This window comes from Molothrus ater, chromosome 8, assembly GCF_012460135.2.
Source record: "Molothrus ater isolate BHLD 08-10-18 breed brown headed cowbird chromosome 8, BPBGC_Mater_1.1, whole genome shotgun sequence".
In the NCBI taxonomy this organism is placed as follows: domain Eukaryota; kingdom Metazoa; phylum Chordata; class Aves; order Passeriformes; family Icteridae; genus Molothrus; species Molothrus ater.
Genome location: NC_050485.2, coordinates 33,853,816 through 33,872,577, shown reverse-complemented (window position 1 = coordinate 33,872,577; position 18,762 = coordinate 33,853,816). Strand labels below are relative to the sequence as shown.

General features: G+C 44.0%; 1 protein-coding gene across 3 annotated transcripts in view; it reads right to left on the bottom strand.

Annotated features, from left to right (window-relative positions):
• The window catches only part of PTPRE (protein tyrosine phosphatase receptor type E), a 92,679-nt gene that overhangs the window by 50,654 nt on the left and 23,263 nt on the right, over window positions 1-18,762 (bottom strand). The window contains exon 1 of one of the 3 annotated variants that reach the window (XM_036385901.1): window positions 15,435-15,457. The exons of the other annotated variants lie outside the window; for them this stretch is intronic. The gene's annotated coding sequence lies outside the window, so the exon portion shown is untranslated. Of the gene's footprint in view, window positions 1-15,434; window positions 15,458-18,762 lie in introns of those variants that run through there. 3 annotated transcript variants of the gene reach the window in all.

The following is an 18,762-nucleotide window of genomic DNA, read 5'->3' as shown; positions in this document are numbered from 1 at the left end:
GTTGGACAGGGCTTGGAGCAGCCTGGGATGGAGGAAGGTGACCCTGCCCATGGCAGGGGTGGAATGGATCATTTTAAGGTTCCTTCCCACCCAAACTATTCCATGATTTAATGTAGAAATTCCAACTGTGTAATGATACCTCTGCCCATCTTACACTGAACATTAAACTCTTATTTGGAAAAATATTTCCATTTCAGCTCTGAGACAAACTCAGAGAGATTAATTTGCCTCCAATAATTAAATTGCCCCCAATGCTGCACACTTCAGGCAGAAAAAGGTTGAAGCACCAAGAAAGAAACACAGGGAATTTTTCTCTAACTTCTGACTAATGTCTGTTTTATTCCTTCTGAATGAAAACATAGATTTCATTACTGGAACATGATTAAACTTTGGTTTTTTCCTATCTGAAAACTCAGTGATCACCACCTGAGCATCCCAGCTGTCAATGACAACAGCCCCAGGCTCTGATCTGCAGGAACTGAACAATTAGTAATTAATTAGAACAAAGCTGAATAGTACAACACAAGCTGTATTGGCATCTAGAGTTATTAGAGAAGCAAAAATTAGGGTTGGGCCTCCTGCTATGTGTGAGCACAGCAAGCTCATGGTTTCTTCAGCAAGTTCACAGAAAACTTCCCTTAAAAATGTGATTTTTTTTTTCCTTTTCTCCTTGATGTGACAGCACAAAACTTCTGTCCCCAAAAATACCCCTGTTCTCCACACCTCTGCAGGATGACAGGATGCCTTGTGACAGGCAGACTTTCTGCTTTGCCCAGTCCTCTGCTCCTTTCCACTCAGTTGTCTCTCTGGAAAAAAAAGTTATTCTGCCTCCAAAATACACCTCTGATCATCCTTGATATCTGGAAAATCCTTCACAGAGAGTAAAAATTGAAGAAACTGCTATTTAATTGTCATCCTTTGTTCATAGAGAGTAAAATTTGATGAAATTGTCCTTGAATTTGATTTTCATCCTCACAAATTCTTTACTAACAACACCTGAAGCCACACCCTGTGTGACAAAGAGGGAGCAAGGATGGAGTCCCCAGCTGATATCCCAGTTTTTGGCTGCTGTGATTGTGCAGAAGAAGCAAGGGTTTTGCACACGCAGCAATCACCATTTCTTGTCCAAAGCACAAGCAGCAGCCTCGGGGGTCTCTGGGGAGGGGCAGGTAACAGGAGCAGTGCAGAGAGGCTGGCAGGCAGCTGCAGGGGAGTTCAAGTGGAAAAAAACTCAAATACACCCCAGAGAGGACCTTTGCAGCCACTTTAGTGCATTAGAGATGCCACTTACAAACGTGAGAACAGCAGAAAACAAGAAGTCTCTGTTCACAGCGTGGAGAAATGATTGACAGAGTGGCCTGAGTAATGATAAATGTTCCTGTACGTGGTGCTTCTGAGTGTTTAGGAAATCTGAATTGTTACAGCAAAAAAAACCACCAAAATATTAATGAAAAACTGATGAAAAGTATCATATCAGCCCAACATCAGATTTACTCCATACCTTCACACTAATGCCCATTAAAATATATAAACAATCAAACCAGTGATAAGCTGAAACTGTGCCATAAACACAGAAAAAAGCACAAAAAATCCCTGCCAGTTTACTGGGTCCTGTAACCTTGGAGATCTCCAGACCTGCTGCTGATTGAGAGGAATCTCCATTTAGATCACTTCGATTAAGATCATTTTAGATCATTTAGATTAAGATTAAAACCCTCCTTTAAAGGAGTAGTTCTCAGATAAACACATATTTAGGTCAATGACTCCCCCTCCTTCCCCAAAATCTGTGCCACTGACTCCAAACCCAGGAATCCCTCTGGGGTGCAGAATGTGGATCATCAGATCAGGCAGCCAAGGGCAGGACTGATTTGGTTCTGCTGGCTCTGCTGAAGAACTGCAGCAGGGTTTTTCTTTCTTCACTCACACAGAAATATAAACAGCAACCTTCAATATTGAAATAAGTCTTCTGGCCAGCTTTGAGATTTGAAAACCTGAAAGGTGATAGAATCATAAAGTGGTTTGGGCTAGAGGGGTGTCAAGGATTACCTGGATCCACCCCAGCCATGGCAGGGACACCTCCCACTGTCCCAGGTGCTCCCAGCCCCAGGGTCCAGCCTGGCCTTGGGCACTGCCAGGGATCCAGGGGCAGCTGCTCTGGGCACCCTGTGCCAGGGCATCTCCATTTCTTCCCAATATCTCACCTAAATTCCCCCTCTTCCATCTTGAACCCCTTACTCCCCGTCCCATCACTCCAATTCCTGATGCAAAGTCTCTCCCTGATTCCTTGTGCTCCCTTCAGATCCTGACAGGTGCTGGGAGGCTCTCCACAGAACCTTCTCTCTCCAGGCTGACCACCACAATCCACATTACTCACTGCTGCCCAAAACCCCATTTGTGCCATAAATGTTGTGTTTGGGAGATCTGACTGGGCACCAGAGACCTCACAGCTGTGGAAATACTCCCATAAAACCATGAAATTACTGCACAACCTTTTTCAGTTTCATATTCAGGCACAATCAGAGAAGTTTAAGCCTCTTTCCAAAATGTTCCTTTTTCACCTCTTGCTTTTAACCATTCAATGTTTATCCTATGAGGTTGCACCTCCCTAAAGCATAAAATTGTGCCAAAGGGTGCAAATTGTCTGAAATGCATCAATCTATTGACAAGAAAGCCAGAAGAGCCATCAGGAATATTTGCATACACACAGCCAAAATTGAAATGCCAAATCATTTCTGCAAGAGCTCCTGTTAAAAAAAAAAAAAAAAAAAAAAAAGAGGTTTAGAGCACTAATGTAGGCCACAGGGCTAAAGCCAAATCTCAGTCACAAAGTCAGTCCTGCTCTCCCAAGAGCAGATCGGGTCCTAGAGCAGATTTCAACGTGCAGGGACATCCCTGCAGGCAGGATTCCTCCCCAAAAGCAGGATTTAGCCCATTCCCGTTGGGATGCTCCAGGTTCCTCCAGGTCTAGCAGGTTTACCAGCCCCCTCCCAGTTTGCTGCTGGGGCCCTGCTCCAGTGGCCAGGCTCGGGATCCCACAGGATTTGAGCAGGGTAGGAGAACAGCTTGGAAAACTTATGTACAACCTCCAAACCTCCAAATGACTTCCACTGCTGCCCACACACTCCATAGCCAGATTCAGCAGCTCAGAAACTCGAGGAGAGGGAGCTTTTCTTGCCCCAAAGAAGAGGAGAGAATGATAAATTAAATACCAGCTCTATATTTAGAAAACAAACTCTTTCCGCTGCAGTTCTAATTCGCCGAGTGTCACTACATTTTGAGTTTCCTTGGAAATATTATCTGCAGGGGAAAAAAAAAAACCAACATTTAAACACGGCACATTCTCACTCACATTTCCAGCTGCAGCAGAGGACAGCTCAAAAACACTTGCCAGGAAAACATGGCACAAGGATTCAGTGTCAGTCACTGCTCCTGCCCCTGGGCTGCACCAGCCCTGCGTCCCTGACACTCCATCCACACATTTCCCAACTCCCACCTTTTACTATTCCTAGCCCCACTAAACTGACAGATTTTAGGTTTAGGTTGGTTTATTTGCATTATGAAAGGAAAAAAGAAATGTTTTTCTCTTCAGAGAGCAGCAGAGTGAAGGTTGGGAGATGCTGAATGGCCTCCTTTGATGTGAGAGGGTTACACTTGACCTTCTGTTTTCCTTCCTGGATATTTATATCCCCTTGGCTCCCACAGCTGAATCACAATGAGATGCACACACTGACCTGCTCAAGTGAAGCTTCGATCCCTCTTCCTAAAAGTGAATCCATGGCACTTGGTTCCAACAGTTTTGGGGAGATAAATGACTAATTTTCAGCTTAATTTAGCTCTCTTGGCATTTCAGCAGCTAAATAGATTATTCCAAGCAAAAATTTATCACTTCAGTAATTCCAACGCATTGCCTCAGAAGGCAGGGATTAGTGCTTCAAAGCCACAAAATTAATCCCAAAAAATTCTTTCCTGAGAGGGTGGGGAGGCCCTGGCACAGGGTGCCCAGAGAAGCTGTGGCTGCCCCTGGAACTCTGGAAGTGTCCAAGGCCAGGCTGGAGCAGCCTGGGACAGTGAAGGTGTCCCTGCCATGGCAGGGGTGGAATGGGATGGGGTTTGAGGGGTTTAAGGTCCCTTCCAACCCAAACCAGTTTGGGATTCCACGATTCCATCCAGAGCACCAATGTTCTGACCCAACATAGAAACAAAACCTTGAAAAGATATCAAAACAACCCCTGGAAAAGGAGAACATTCATGTGCCGTTCCTAAAACACACAAATGGATCTGAAAGTAGAACTTTATGGATCATTTCTTCCTCAAAATGAAAACTACTTAGAAAACAGCAAATTTTCTATGTAAATAACTGTCAAAGCACACTGTCATGATGTCTCAACACTCATTTCTGAGACATTTCCAGGATTTTTTCTTGTCTTTCTACTGCTATAATCTTTAATTCCTTTTAATCAACATGAAGTATATTGTTTAGCTGAAAGTAAGGCAATTTTTATTTGGTAATAAAGCAGAATACAGACAAGAGAAGCAAGGCACCAATGAAAGATGGGGAAAAGGAAGAGATTCCATTTGAAATGAGGACAAAAACTTTGATTCAGGGAATCTGTTGCTTTCCAAGGAAAGTGAACCTGGAGCATCCTGTCATAATGTGATAATCCCAGGATATCAGTTCTGGGGACTCCACTGCAAACTCTCAGAGAATTCCCAGAAATGCTCAGGATCAGCTGGAAATGCTCTGATTTGATGCTAACCATGTGGTCATTTGGAACAGGAAAAACCAATATTTCATATCCATTTGCATTACAGAGCAGCTCTGCAGCCCACACAGGGTAAATATCCTGTACTCAAATTATTTCATTGCAACCACATCGAAATTGCTTCATTATATTACTTTAATTGTGAGTAACTGCAGAGAAATCTATAAAACAGAAAATAAAATATAAAATATATAAATATAAAATTCTGCAGCAGGGCAGAATTTTTGAATGGATCTGCCTGAAATGCCTCAAAAATAGCAAAAAAATAATAGGGATTTCCTACATTCAACATTTACATCAACTTTAAGGAAAGCCTGGAGCCCCTGGCAATGGAAGAGCTAAGCCTGTAATACTTTTCCTTTCTTGTAAACCCAAGGATTACAATCCCTTCCCAAGCCTGTGTTTAATGCAGCTAATACAGCCAATACATATTTATTGGAATTCTCCATGCAAACCCAGCAAAGCCCTCAGAAACTGAAGCCAAAAAGCATTAAAATGATCTTTAAGTCTTCTTTGGGGCTGATTCAGACACGAATTTTATAGGGGCATCACTAATGTGATAATCCCAGATTCTGGGGACTCCACTGCAAACTCACATAGAATTCCCAGAAATGCTCAGGATCAGCTGGAAATGTTCTGGTTTGAAGTTAACTTGGGGAAAAATGTCATTTCAAACACTTTCATACTGGAAAGTGTCCCTGGGGAGCTGCTCATTCCACTGTGCCACAACCTGAGGTCACACACAGCACCCAGGGACTTCCCACTGCAAGCGTGGCCAGGGATCTTCTCCATGCCCTGGGGAAGGGAATTACCCTGCCCTGCAATGGGAATGCTGGGCAGAGCCACAGGGACTGCAGCTGCAAAAACTGAGAGCATTTAGTTCATGGAATCATCACGGCTGGAAAAGCCCCTGAGATCATCAAACCCAACCTCACCTCTGCCCCGTGTCCCCAAGCGTCACATCCACATGGATTTTGAATCCCTCCAGGGATAGGGGACACCAGCACTGCCCTGGGCAGCTGTGCCAGGCCTGGACAAACCTTTCCATGAGGAAATTGTTCCCAAACATCCACCCTGAGGCCCAGCCTGAGGCCGTTCCCTCTGCTCCTGTCCCTGTGCCCTGGAGCAGAGCCCAACTCCCCCAGCTGTGCAGAGCCACAAGGGCCCCCTGAGCCTCCAGGTCAGTGTGGAACATCCCAAAATTCCACTTCTGAGCATTGCTTAGGTTGGAAAAGCCCTCCAAGATCACCAAGTTCAACCCCAGCACTGCCAAGGCCACCAGTGCCCCGTGTCCCCAAGTGCCACCTCCACACATCTTTTAAATCCCTCCCGGGACAGACACTCCACCACTGCCATCTAGCACTTTTTAAAAGAAGATGTTTGAATGATCAAAATTATGAAATTATTTTGATTATTCAAATGATGAATTTCAATAGTTATTTTATCTGCAGATTCATGAAAAAAAAAACCCACAAAATTCTCTACTTTGTCAGGAAGGAAAGGCACAAGGAGCTGATTGATGCCTCTGTCAGGTTATTGCCATGGATAAACAAATAGAGGAAAACTACCACAGGTTTCAAAAGTTAATCATGGTAGAGGTCAGGGCTTTGTTGCCAATTCCAACTTCTTCACCTTATGAAAGGCAGGTTTAATTAAATATATATAATTTAAATATAGTTTTTGAAAAGAGCCCAATGCTAAGGTTACACTCAAGTAAAAATTCATATGCTTTCCTGAGTCATGATTGTTCTTTATCCTCCAGAACTCACAGTAAATCTTGGAAACTCTTCTTAGACACTACAGCAAAAGCAGAACTTCCCAAATCATGCAGAGGGCTAAAAATATTTCAGCGAGTTCCCTCAAAGTCCAAAGTGTCTGTGAGAAAAGTACTTTTCCCACAGATAAATTCACAATACCTACCATTTATAACTAGTTCATAGTTACTTCTAAACAGCACAGGTGGGAAACACCACATCAAGTCCTCAAATAAAGTACAAATGCAGTTGTGGAAGGGTAAAAATCATGGAATGGGTTGGGTTGGGTGGGATCTTAGAGCTCATCCTGCCATGGGCAGGGATGATTCCACCATCCCAGGGTGCTCCAAGCCCCAGTGTCCAACCTGGCCTTGGACAATGCTCTTAGATCTCAATTCTGGTGCTTTCATACTTTGGAAAGTTCTACTGGAGCTTTAAGGGCCTTTAATACCTAAAAAAGTTTGGGTGTGGGTTTGAATAACCACAAGGAACAGTTCCCCACTTGCACAGGACTCACCTCTCTTAAAATGAATAAAACTACATAAAAATAAATCAGATAAATCAAAATAATGATCTAGCTTACCAAGCAACCTTGACTTTCCATTAGAAATTCAAATACATCTCCCCAACTCTCCATTTCTCACTGCTGGGCTTGGCTAAGCAGAAGCCATGTGAAATAGGTGTTATTAAAATGCCATATGCAGCATCAGATGGTATTTCCTTACACAGTTCAGTTTCTCAGCTCTGGAGGAAAAGAAATGGTAATTCTATGCAAAATAAGCTGTGAGTCACAGCACGCAGCTTTTGCAATTATCAAATTCCCCACTTTTATTTACATGGGTTCGAGTTCCCTTCGATAGTTTAAAAACTTCCTGAGCAAAGGAAGACCAAAACCAATTTCAGAGATTTCTGGATAAAGAAAATAGAGAGAAGTGGTACCATGAGGACTGGCCAAGGAGCCCAATATTAAATAAGCAGGGATATCACATGGAGGAAATGATGGGATGCATGGATACTTCTCCAGCATTGTAAAATACATCCCAAAAAGTTTCAACTTCCCAGAAAGACTCAAAGTGCTGTGATTTTATACCCCCCTCATACACACCTTTCATGGGGGCTGTACACAAAACTGAGGACTGCAACAGACTTTTTTTTAATCTTGCAATTAGTGGCTTTATAAATGCAATTAATGCAGCATTTCTTCTGTATTTTTTGGCTTAATCCCAATTATTTCTCTAAGTTTGCAAGCACCTTCACCTGACCATTAGAGAAACACCCACTCCCCTTTGGTTGTGTTGCTGAGAAAGTTTGGAACACAGATGTGCCAGAGCTGCAACCAGACTAAAATAAAAATATAATTCAATAAAAAAATCCATTGATAAAATGGATTTTAAAATCCATAAAATATAAATCCATAAATAAAATATAATAATTCAATAAAAAAATCCATCCATATATCTCAATAAAAAAATCCTTCTTAAACGAAGGAAGGGCAGACCAAGCATTAACTTCAACTCTTCCTGATGCCAAACTTAGAATAACTGCATGCCAAGGCATGCTTAAGAAGTTGAAACTCAAAAAAAAAAAGCCCCACAAACAAATCTATAAGTCCCCAACAAGCCAAAAATTCCCCAACAAGCTATGGGTTTGGTTTTGTTCTCTTTCTTTCATAAAAATGAGAAATCAGGACCCCAGGGAAGTCCTGAGGCCCAGGACACTGCAGAGACACCTCCAGTCCTGGGGGCAGCTTTGGGTCACAAAAAAAGAACCTTGAGGGGCTGGAGCACATCCAGGGAAGGAAACAGAGCTGGGAATGATGCCTCAGGTTTGACTTTTCTATTTTTCAGATTCTGTGCTGTCTTAGTGTGTGGGTCTGGGTTTCACATCAGGGGATGCTGAGCTCTGTGCACAGAGCAGGGAGACAAAACAATTCCTGCTCCAGCTGGGCACCAAGGACAAATGATCCAAATCTCAGCCCCAGAGCACAAACCCCGTGGGCTGGAGAGAGAAAAACAAGCAGGGTGGGACTGCAGGGGCTAAAGCTGGAATGGGACAATGAACTGCAAGCTGCAAATGGAGCAGAACTGATCCCAGGGACAGAGCCCGTGCCCGGCCGTGCATTTTGGGGCCATTTTGGGTTGTGGTGCCCAAGGTGGACCCATGGAGACCTTTTAATAAATCCCTACTTTATTCTTTAACTCTGTCTGGTCTCTGTTCTAGGTCAGCCTTCACAAAGGCATCAGGAAGGGGCTGCAGAATCCCTGAGGAGCTGGGCAGGGGCTGCAGAATCCCTGAGGGAGCTGGGCAGGGGCTGCAGAATCCCTGAGGGAGCCGGGCAGGGGCTGCAGAATCCCTGAGGGAGCCGGGCAGGGGCTGCAGAATCCCTGAGGGAGCTGGGCAGGGGCTGCAGAATCCCTGAGGGAGCTGGGCAGGGGCTGCAGAATCCCTGAGGGAGCCGGGCAAGGGCTCAGCCTGGAGCAAAGGAGGCTCAGGGGCCCTTGTGGCTCTGCACAGCTCCTGCCAGGAGGGCACAGCCGGGGGGGTCGGGCTCTGCTCCAGGGCACAGGGACAGGAGCAGAGGGAACGGCCTCAGGCTGGGCCAGGGCAGCTCAGGGTGGGCACAGCAGGAATTTCCCCATGGGAAGGGTTGTTGAACCCTGGATTTCTCCATGGAAAATGCTGAACCCTGGAAGGAGCTGCCCAGGCAGGTTTGGAGTCCCCATCTCTGGAGTTGTCTAAGGAACCATTGGAAGTGGCACTTTGATGGTTGGGTTGGCATGGTGGGATTCAGCTGAAAGCTGGACTTGGTGGTTTTGGAGGTATTGAGGTGGACTTTTTGTCTTTCTGTGGTCTTTCCCCACTTAATGATTCCATCTGAAAGCCAATTATAAATCCCCAATCAAGTGCTTGCAGCATCCCCCTGCCCCAGCACGACAGAGGCCTGTTCACCACGGTGCCCTCCAAACACAACTCTGAGGGGGCTGGGCAGCCTGAAAACAGAAATCTCCAAATAAAGCTGCCTCCTTGCCTTGTACTGATCACAGGGAGAAGAAAAGAGGTCACGTCAATTCAGCTGAAGCTGGTTCAAAGTGTGTTTTTAGGTTATCCTGCACATCAGCACTGTCAGCGCGATGAGCAGACGCCCGGCTGGGCTTGGGCATAACCCCCCCCTTTGCTCCTGACTCCTGCACCTCAGAGACATCATTAAACATCAGCCAGGTAGCACAGCACTAATCCAAATAATCCAATCATAAATTAGAAATTTACTGTATAAGCAGATAATCACGGGGTGTAACAAATGGTATGGGAAAAATACTGAAGGAGCTGAAGGAGCAGTAGTGAAGCAGGAATTGTGCCTGCAGACAAAGCTCTGAGGGCTGCTATAGCCCCTCCTGAATATACAGAGCCCACAGGAGTAGGTTGGTTTGGAACATGAAGGTTTTCCTCTGCAAGCCAAGCTGACAGCAAACATATGCTCAAGTGCTGCTGCAGCAGCCACTGAAGCCTGGTTACTTTGTAGCAATAAATATTAAATAACTACATATGTTAGATAAATATTTTTAAATTATATCACCAGAATTATTATACTGAATAACATTTAATAACATCATATTGCTAAATAATATTAAATATTCTCATTTTTTACATCAATTGGGCACAGACTGGGTTTGAGTAAGTGCCTACATCAATGAGCATCACATGGATATCACAGCTGCTTTCCTGAAGGAGACAAATTCTGTACAAGGTTATCATCATCAATAAACCACCTGGAAGGTCGATATTCCCTGATTTACAATGCCAAGGTTTTTCCCTGACCCCACAGAGAGAGAGCAGATAAAAATGAAAGGTTCTGCTTCCTGCAGACCTTGTTTGTACCATTCCACCACACCTGGGTCATTCCTGTGCATGGGACTCCCCTTTTCATCCCAAATTCACCCATCAGCTGCAAACCTTGCAGGTCTACAGCTGAATACACTCAATTATTGCTGCAGCTCCACCTGGCAAACAAGCAGGAGTGGCTTTTCTTTATTTTCCTGCTCCACTCAAGCCTGGGCTCAGCTGGGGCTGGTATTTGCTGCCCTCATTTCTGTTCTATCAGTCTGGGCCTCCCAACCAGTACATTCTGAGAAGTTTTACCTGGACAAAACCAGCAAAATTCCTTAAACCAGGAACAATTTGTGGGTGAGAGCCAAGGAAAAGCTTCAATGGTTTGGGCAGAGAGGGACCTTACAGACCATCCAGTCTGCCCATTTTGCAGTTCAGACAGAAGAGAATTCATCAAGGAGAATTTTCAGCTGCTTATCATGAGTGATGGTTTCTCATTTCAACTCAGACCTTGCCACCTTTGAGGCAGTAATCCTCAAAAAACTGACACTTAGAGAGAGAAACATCTCAGTTTTGGGATGGGAAGAAGCATTCACCAGAATAGCTGCAAGAGCTCAAAAACTGCCTTCTCCATTTATGTGGAAAAAAACCAAGAAGTGAAGAAAAACCTCCTCAGAACAGCGTGACCCTGCTGGAGAAAAGGGCTGCTGTGTTTTCCCACCGGTGCCTGGAACAGACAAAAGTGGAAGCTGATGACTAAAGGAACAGCTAAAAATACCCCAAGTAGTCTGGATCTGAGAGTTGTGTGCCCTCACTGCAATTAGCAAATTGCATATTCAGTTTCACTGACACTAATGAGTGCAGCCGAGTTCATCTACACCTCAATTAACTTCAAGAGACGCTGCTTTTGCACAAATAATGGCAATTCCTCCTTGCCTTTGCACAGGCTCTCTTTCTGCCTGACCCCTCGGGCAGTAAATCACTGCCTCGTTTGCTTCAAATAGGGTTTGGAGGGATTAAATGGCTGAAAGGAAAGAGAAAAATGCACTTCCAACACAAGGAGGAAGGGAGAAGGAAATCTTGCACTGGATGGGAGCAGATGGATGCCAGCAGGCTTTGGGATACAGCCCTAATTGTGTGCATTTAAGGAAAGATTCATTGAAGGAAATGTCCAGGCACCTCTGGTATTCTCTAGGACCTTTCCAGGTCTGACTACCACATTGTATCAGAGGTTAAAAAGCAGTTTTCAACTCAAACTGGAAGAGAAATTCCAGCCTGTGCAAGAATTGCCCAGAGCAGGATTAGCAGGTGGGGTCAGAAGGCTGCACTTTGCCACTGCTTGTGCTGAACAAAGTCCTTGTAGGTCCTTCTCTACTTCTCTCCTTGAAGGAGACAAGAAGTCCCCTTGGTGGGGACTGGACTTTAAACAATGGCAATGTAGTGCTTGATCAGATCATTTCAAGCACTACAGTTAAAGCAAGGAAATAAAGGCATCATTCAGAGGGGAGGAAGAGGAACTGGATTGATGGTGCCTGGGAAAATAAGATGAGAAATAAATCAAGAGATGAGATTTCAAGCCCAAGTCACCAGTGAGGATAATGCTGAGGATCACCCATGGGAGCAGCAGCATCCTGGGGGAGGACACAGGGATGGGCCCCAGCCCTGCCACCAGCAGAGCTTCCTGCTGGATTTGCTCTTTATCCCACCTGCTCCTAACACACAGGCACAGAATCCTGGAATGTTTGGGATGGAAAGGAGCTTAAAGCCCACCCAGTGCCACCCCAGCCATGGCAGGGACACCTCCCACTGTCCCAGGTGCTCCCAGCCCCAGGGTCCAGCCTGGCCTTGGGCACTGCCAGGGATCCAGGGGCAGCCCCAGCTGCTCTGGGCACCCTGTGCCAGGGCCTGCCCACCCTCACCATCAACTTTCCCTTTTGTTCAGACGCTGACAGCACTAATTAGCAGAGAAGTGTGCAAACAGATGCTAATTTGAGGCAGTATCACTCCGTTTGGCAAGAGGCAGTGGCTGATGGAAAATCCAGCTATTGATTTTCCTATCGGCTGCTGTCATCACTGCTGCTGCAGCCTGGGAATAAACAAACCCCCAGAACATTTGCTTTCCAATGACAGCTGGTGTCAGCATCAGTATGCATTTGCTGTCGTGTTTCCTGCAGAATAAACTGATATTTTGCTATTTAACGTGTTTCAAAATCATCACTGGGATTCCTGATGGCATTGTGCACTGGAATGAACGTGGATCTTCAAGCCCTGGCAAAGCACTGAGCATCCACAGCCAGCTCCCATTCAAACCCTTAAAAACTCTTTTCAAGACATGGCATTAAAAAGAATTCCTCCTTTTGAACATATTTACTAAGGGACAGAAGAAAACTCTATGTGAATACCAGCAAAACAATCACAGTAATAACACAGAAAAATCCTCTTGGGAAATATTTAGCACAAGTGAGTTTTGAGTGCTGCTTGGGGTATTTACAGCTCACAAAAACCTAATTTTGGACTTGTAAGGGATTTCTATAATTATTGATTTCTCCTCCTTACTTTGCAAGTTGGATTTTTGCAGAAAGGGATGGGGTTTTTTTGAGGATGGGGATAAATAAAAGCAGAGTGTTTTCCCTTGACAGCTGCCTCAAAGGCACATAAAACACAGAGCATGGTCCCACTTGGAACCTCCTTGGGGAGAAACTCATAACAAAGCTGTGGATTTGACCATCACAGTCACAGATACTGAAATTCCATCCAAAAAATATTTCTGGGGGAAAATACCCCTTGGTGAAGTGTGGTTTGTTACCATGGGAATAATTCTTTGGACTGAGCTGCATCCTGGACCTAAGATCAAAGAGAATTATATTTTGGAAATAAGAGTAGCTTAAAAATAAAATAGAAATGCAGCATTTGTGCAGGACATGGAGTCCCAAATGCGCAGGTTTGATTTTCCTAAATAAACCAGCAGCTGAGCCAGGGCAGAGCCCACAGCCTGGGCCAAGCACCAGCAGCACCCACTGAAATCCTACCCTTGGAAAGCTCCTCCTGGTGTAAAACCAGTAATATTTTATATATAAAACCAGTTGTTTTCTCAGAGTGCATTTTTGCTTTTTGTTTTTAATTAGAAACAAGCCTTTTATCTCACCCAGAGTTTACTCTGATCCCAGAGAGCTGGCAGGGCTCTGCCTGGGCCACCTGGCTGTGCTCTCTGGGACCTGCTGGTGGCCCCAGTGCCACAGAGGAGACACAAACACCCAGGGCTGTGCCCAGACAGGGCTGGTGGCCACTCAGACCCCGATGTGGCATTTGGGGCACACATCACACATGGAGGACACAAGACCAGTAGGGGGACAAGGGAGGAGCTTCCAGGTGGAAAGGACATTTCACAGCTCAGCAGGAGGGACTTAGGGAATGGCTCTGTCCCCTGACAAGGGATTCTGGGGACACTCAGGTGTCCCTGGGGAGCTGCTCATTCCACTGTGCCACAACCTGAGGTCACACACAGCACCCAGGGACTTCCCACTGCAAGCGTGGCCAGGGATCTTCTCCATGCCCTGGGGAAGGGAATTACCCTGCCCTGCAATGGGAATGCTGGGCAGAGCCACGGGGACTGCAGCTGCAAAAACTGAGAGCATTTAGTTCATGGAATCATGGAATCATCAAGGATGGAAAAGCCCCCTGAGATCATCAAACCCAACCTCACCTCTGCCCCGTGTCCCCAAGGGCCACATCCACATGGATTTTAAATCCCTCCAGGGATGGGGACACCAGCACTGCCCTGGGCAGCTGTGCCAGGCCTGGACAAACCTTTGCATGAGGAAATTGTTCCCAAATATCCACCCTGAGCCCAGCCTGAGGCCGCTCCCTCTGCTCCTGTCCCTGTGCCCTGGAGCAGAGCCCGACTCCCCCGGCTGTGCAGAGCCACAAGGGCCCCCTGAGCTCCAGGTCAGTGTGGAACATCCCAAAACTCCACTTCTGAGCATTGCTTAGGTTGGAAAAGCCCTCCAAGATCACCAGGTTCAACCCCAGCACTGCCAAGGCCACCAGTGCCCCATGTCCCCAAGTGCCACCTCCACACATCTTTTAAATCCCTCCCAGGATGGACACTCCACCACTGCCATCTAGCACTTTTTAAAAGAAGAGGTTTGAATGATCAAAATGATGAAATTCAATAATCATTTTGTCTACAGATCCATGCAAAGAAACCCTGCCCTGGGAGGGTGGGCAGGCCCTGGCACAGAGAAACTGCCCCATCCCTGCAAGTGTCCTCAGCCAGGCTGGAGCAGCCTGGGGCTGTGGAAATGTCCCTACCCGTGGCTGGAGATGGAACTGGGTGAGCTCTAAGGTCCCTTCCAACCAAAACCACATAGAAAGGCTCTGGAACTCCTTGTGTGACACTTTAAACCTCCAAAGATATGAAACTAAAGCACGACTAAACATGACTTTCTTCTGAATAACCCTTCCAGATGAAAGAGGATTGAAATGGCATCACCAGAATCTCCAGCAGGATCATTTATAAACACAAACCTCCCAATATTTTCACTGATTCTGTCTGTTTTACATTTCCATCCCATGTTTTGACTAATCCTTCCCACACCCTAACAAATTAATTTCTCTAAAACATGGAAACTTTCAAAGCAAGTCTCTTTCTGTGGTTCTTGAAAGACACTTGAAACTCTATTTCAGCTCTCTGTGTTCTCTGCTCCAGGAATTTTGGGGGTTTTTCCCCTGGTATGCCTGCACCACAATCTCCAAAGCACAAATACATCCCCATGCTTTTAAGCCCAAAGCACAGTCCCAGATTCACAAAAACAAGTCACACACAGGTACATTTTAGAGTAAAAAAATACAGGCCCAGGAAACTCAGGAAGGAGATCTTCCAAATTATATGTCCCCCAAATTATTCATATTTTGCTGTTCTACACCTCTCCCCTAATATTTTTAATTTTTATTTAATATTCAGAGTGCTTATTCCAAATCAATCAACAGACAGCTTATCAAGGTAATTTGGATTCATTTCCAATCCTTCAACTTAACTAGATGAGCTACATTTCAGCAAGATTCAAACATTATTTTTCTTTCCTTTATTTACCTCCTGTCCAACTGATGCAGAGATGCCCAAGAGCTGCTGCCCCACAGGACCCATTTTTTCAGATCAGCTGAACTCTGCTGCCTGTCAGACTGGTCTTTGAGGATAGACTGGCCCCAAAAAAAGGGGAGAGCTTTTTATAGAAGAAATTCAGATAGTGCAGGCCCACAGTGAGGATGGAAAACCTGAACGCTGAATATTTTGCTTGTGGCTTTAACATGTGATAGAAGCTCACCCCATGGATTCAGTGGAACAACCTGACAGGCTCTGGCCATGCTGGAACACCAAATTCTTCCTCCTGTGACTGGAAAATAAATGTCCAGGCTGATCAATGATTGGCTGAAGCTGCAACAAAGTGAAATCCCCTCTGTTATTCACCAGAGAACCTGGCCACGTATGTGTATCCTAGGAAATATCAGAGAAAATCTACTTGTGGTATTTTATATAAATATTTTAAAGATATGAATATAAAGAAATAAAATATAAATATAATTATTAAATATAGATACAAATATAAATATTCAGGCTGATCAATGATTGGCTGAAGCTGCAACAAAGTGAAATCCCTCTGTTATTCACCAGAGACCTGGCCACATATTTGTATCCCAGGAAATATCAGAGAAAATCTACTTGTGGTATTTCCAAATATAAATATAAATACAAATATAAATATAAATATAAATATAAATATAAATATAAATATAAATATAAATATAAATATAAATATAAATATAAATATAAATATAAATATAAATATAAATATAAATGTGGCACTTGGGGACATGGGGCAATGCTGCAGGAATGGTTGGACTGGATGACCTTACAGCTCTTTTCCAACCATATCAAGTCTGGAATTCCTAAATATTCCAATTGTGACACGTTCCTTTCCTGAAAGGCCACAAAAGAATCATACTCATATTGCTGAAAAATAAACTGGACAAAACAATGAGATTGCAACTCATTTCTGGCTGGTTTTGCACTTATTTAACTGGCTTAACTTTCTGGCCATATCACAGAACTAAGCTGCATAAAGAAATATAGATGTATAGATAGAGTTATATCTATATTTTATATTTATATATATGTACATGTATATATAAGTATATATGTGTGCATATACGTATAGATTTATATATATATTTTATATTGTATATATGTACACATGTATATATGTATAGATTTTTATATATTTTATATTGTATATTTTATGTTTTATAATATTGTCTATTGTAAGTTTTATATATATAGATTTATAATTTTTTAATTTTTATATATGTACATATGTATATATATGTATATGTGTGCATATATATGTGTGTGTACATATATGTATATGCATATATATATATTTTTGAAGTATGTATTTCTGGGGATTTAAAGTATGTATTTCTGGAGAGCAGAGAGCCAAGTCTAATTATCACCAAAATTCATGGTCACTTAACTTAGGTCAACAAGTCAATCCTACTCTGCAAAAAAAGCACTTAAAAAATCAGAACAGAACCCAAACCCACACAAAATGGAGCCGTGCTGGCTCCCAAGGGACCTTCTGTCCCCAGGTCAAGTCCAAACTATAAAGTGCTTTTGTAGAGATGAAATTAAATCATAAATATCCTATTAAATTAACCCCACTATGTCTGAACAGAGCCTTTCCAACCAACTTAAAATCCTGAGAGATATCTCAAATTTTATTTTATGGAAAATTCTTTGGTGCTGCCATCCACTGATCCTTGAAATGCTGCTTTCCCCCTCACACACCCAGAGCTCTGATTCTCTCAGGAAACCAACTAAAAGCATTAACTAAAAATAAAAAGCAAACGAGATCAGCTTAAGCAGCTTCCTTAAAAAACATATCCTATTTCACAGCACGCTCATTAATGGAACAGAAGTGATATTTTGATATCATGATTAAGAACAGCTCATTTTGAGCATCTTGCTCACCAGCAGATCAAGGCAATTAACTGGCAATTTGCTCACTAAATGACTTCCCAAGATGTGCTACTGAGATAAGGCAAAGCTCTTTTTAAAGTGACTTTGAGCCAGCGCAAGATGGACCTGCAGGGAGTGTTTTTATAAACAATGTGCAAGTGGATTCTTCAGCAGTAAAAGAAAGCTTCTGCTTCAGGAGTAATGACAAGAAAATATTAATTTATGTGGAACAGCAAGACACTGGGGGGTTTTCTCCTTATTTCCCAAACTATAGCCACTATAAAAAATGCTGTGATGGAGAACGCATCCAAACCATCTTTTTTTAGAAAATATACAACGGAAGTTCTTGATTTCTTTGTATTTTAACCATGGGAACAGGTGGGAGCTGAGAGCAGATAAATCGCTTTTCCCACCCTGTAATCCTTCTGCCCCAGCACTCAGTGCTTTTCCCAGGGCTGCTCCACAAGGAGCTGTGCTGGCTCCTGGGAGACAGAAATAAAAGCAATGCCATCCTTCAGGGGCTGGCAAGAGGAGCAGTTTTCTGTTCTGCACTTTGGGCTAGAGCTCAGTGTGGTGCTCTCCATGACTTTCCACCCCAGCTCAGTCCCCCCACCTGGAGGGTTATTACCTCCAGGTTGTTCTTCACATCCTCACCTTGAATTTGGCTCTGGCCAGCCCCAGGATTTGCATGTCCCTGTGCAGAGCATCCCTGCCCTGCAGCACAGCAACTGTCACCACATTTCTCTTCACAGAGAAAAGCAAGGCACAATTCTTCCCAAGAATGTTTCTGAGTTTCACTTTCTCTGAACCTCAGAGAAAAGAAAAACAATTCTTATCTCATTTACTGCTCCTGTGTTGTCCACAAGTGGAATGCCTGGTGGAAGATTGTTTACCTGAAGGGAATTGATAATTGGATTCTGTGTGTTTTGATTCACTGACCAATTGAATGCAGGTGTGTGTGTGTTGGGACTGTGGGCTGACAGTCACAAATGCTGTGCAGTTGAGTGCTTGGCAGATTCAGTTTAGATGTAATATAATATAGTGTAATATAATATAGAATAATATAGTATAATTAATTAATTAGCCTTCTGATAAGACAGAGTCCTCCTCATCACTGCTCTCCTTCGTTAGGGGCAGAAATATCTACAATCTCTATAGCAGCTGCTGCCAGCCAGAGCCATCTGGCACCGTGCTGAGCCAGCACTTGGTCCCTCAGCCAGAGGTGCTGCTCTGCTCTGCTCCAGAATGCTGAGCAAAGATCTCCCTGGCAGCTTTGTCTGCACTCAGAGGACAGTCTGCCTGCAGAGCTTGCTCCCTGCTGCAGCACACATTTGGTCTGGAGCACCCTTGTTGGCAGTGATGAGGTGATATGGGATGGTTTCAGTCTGAAACTGGGTAGAAATAC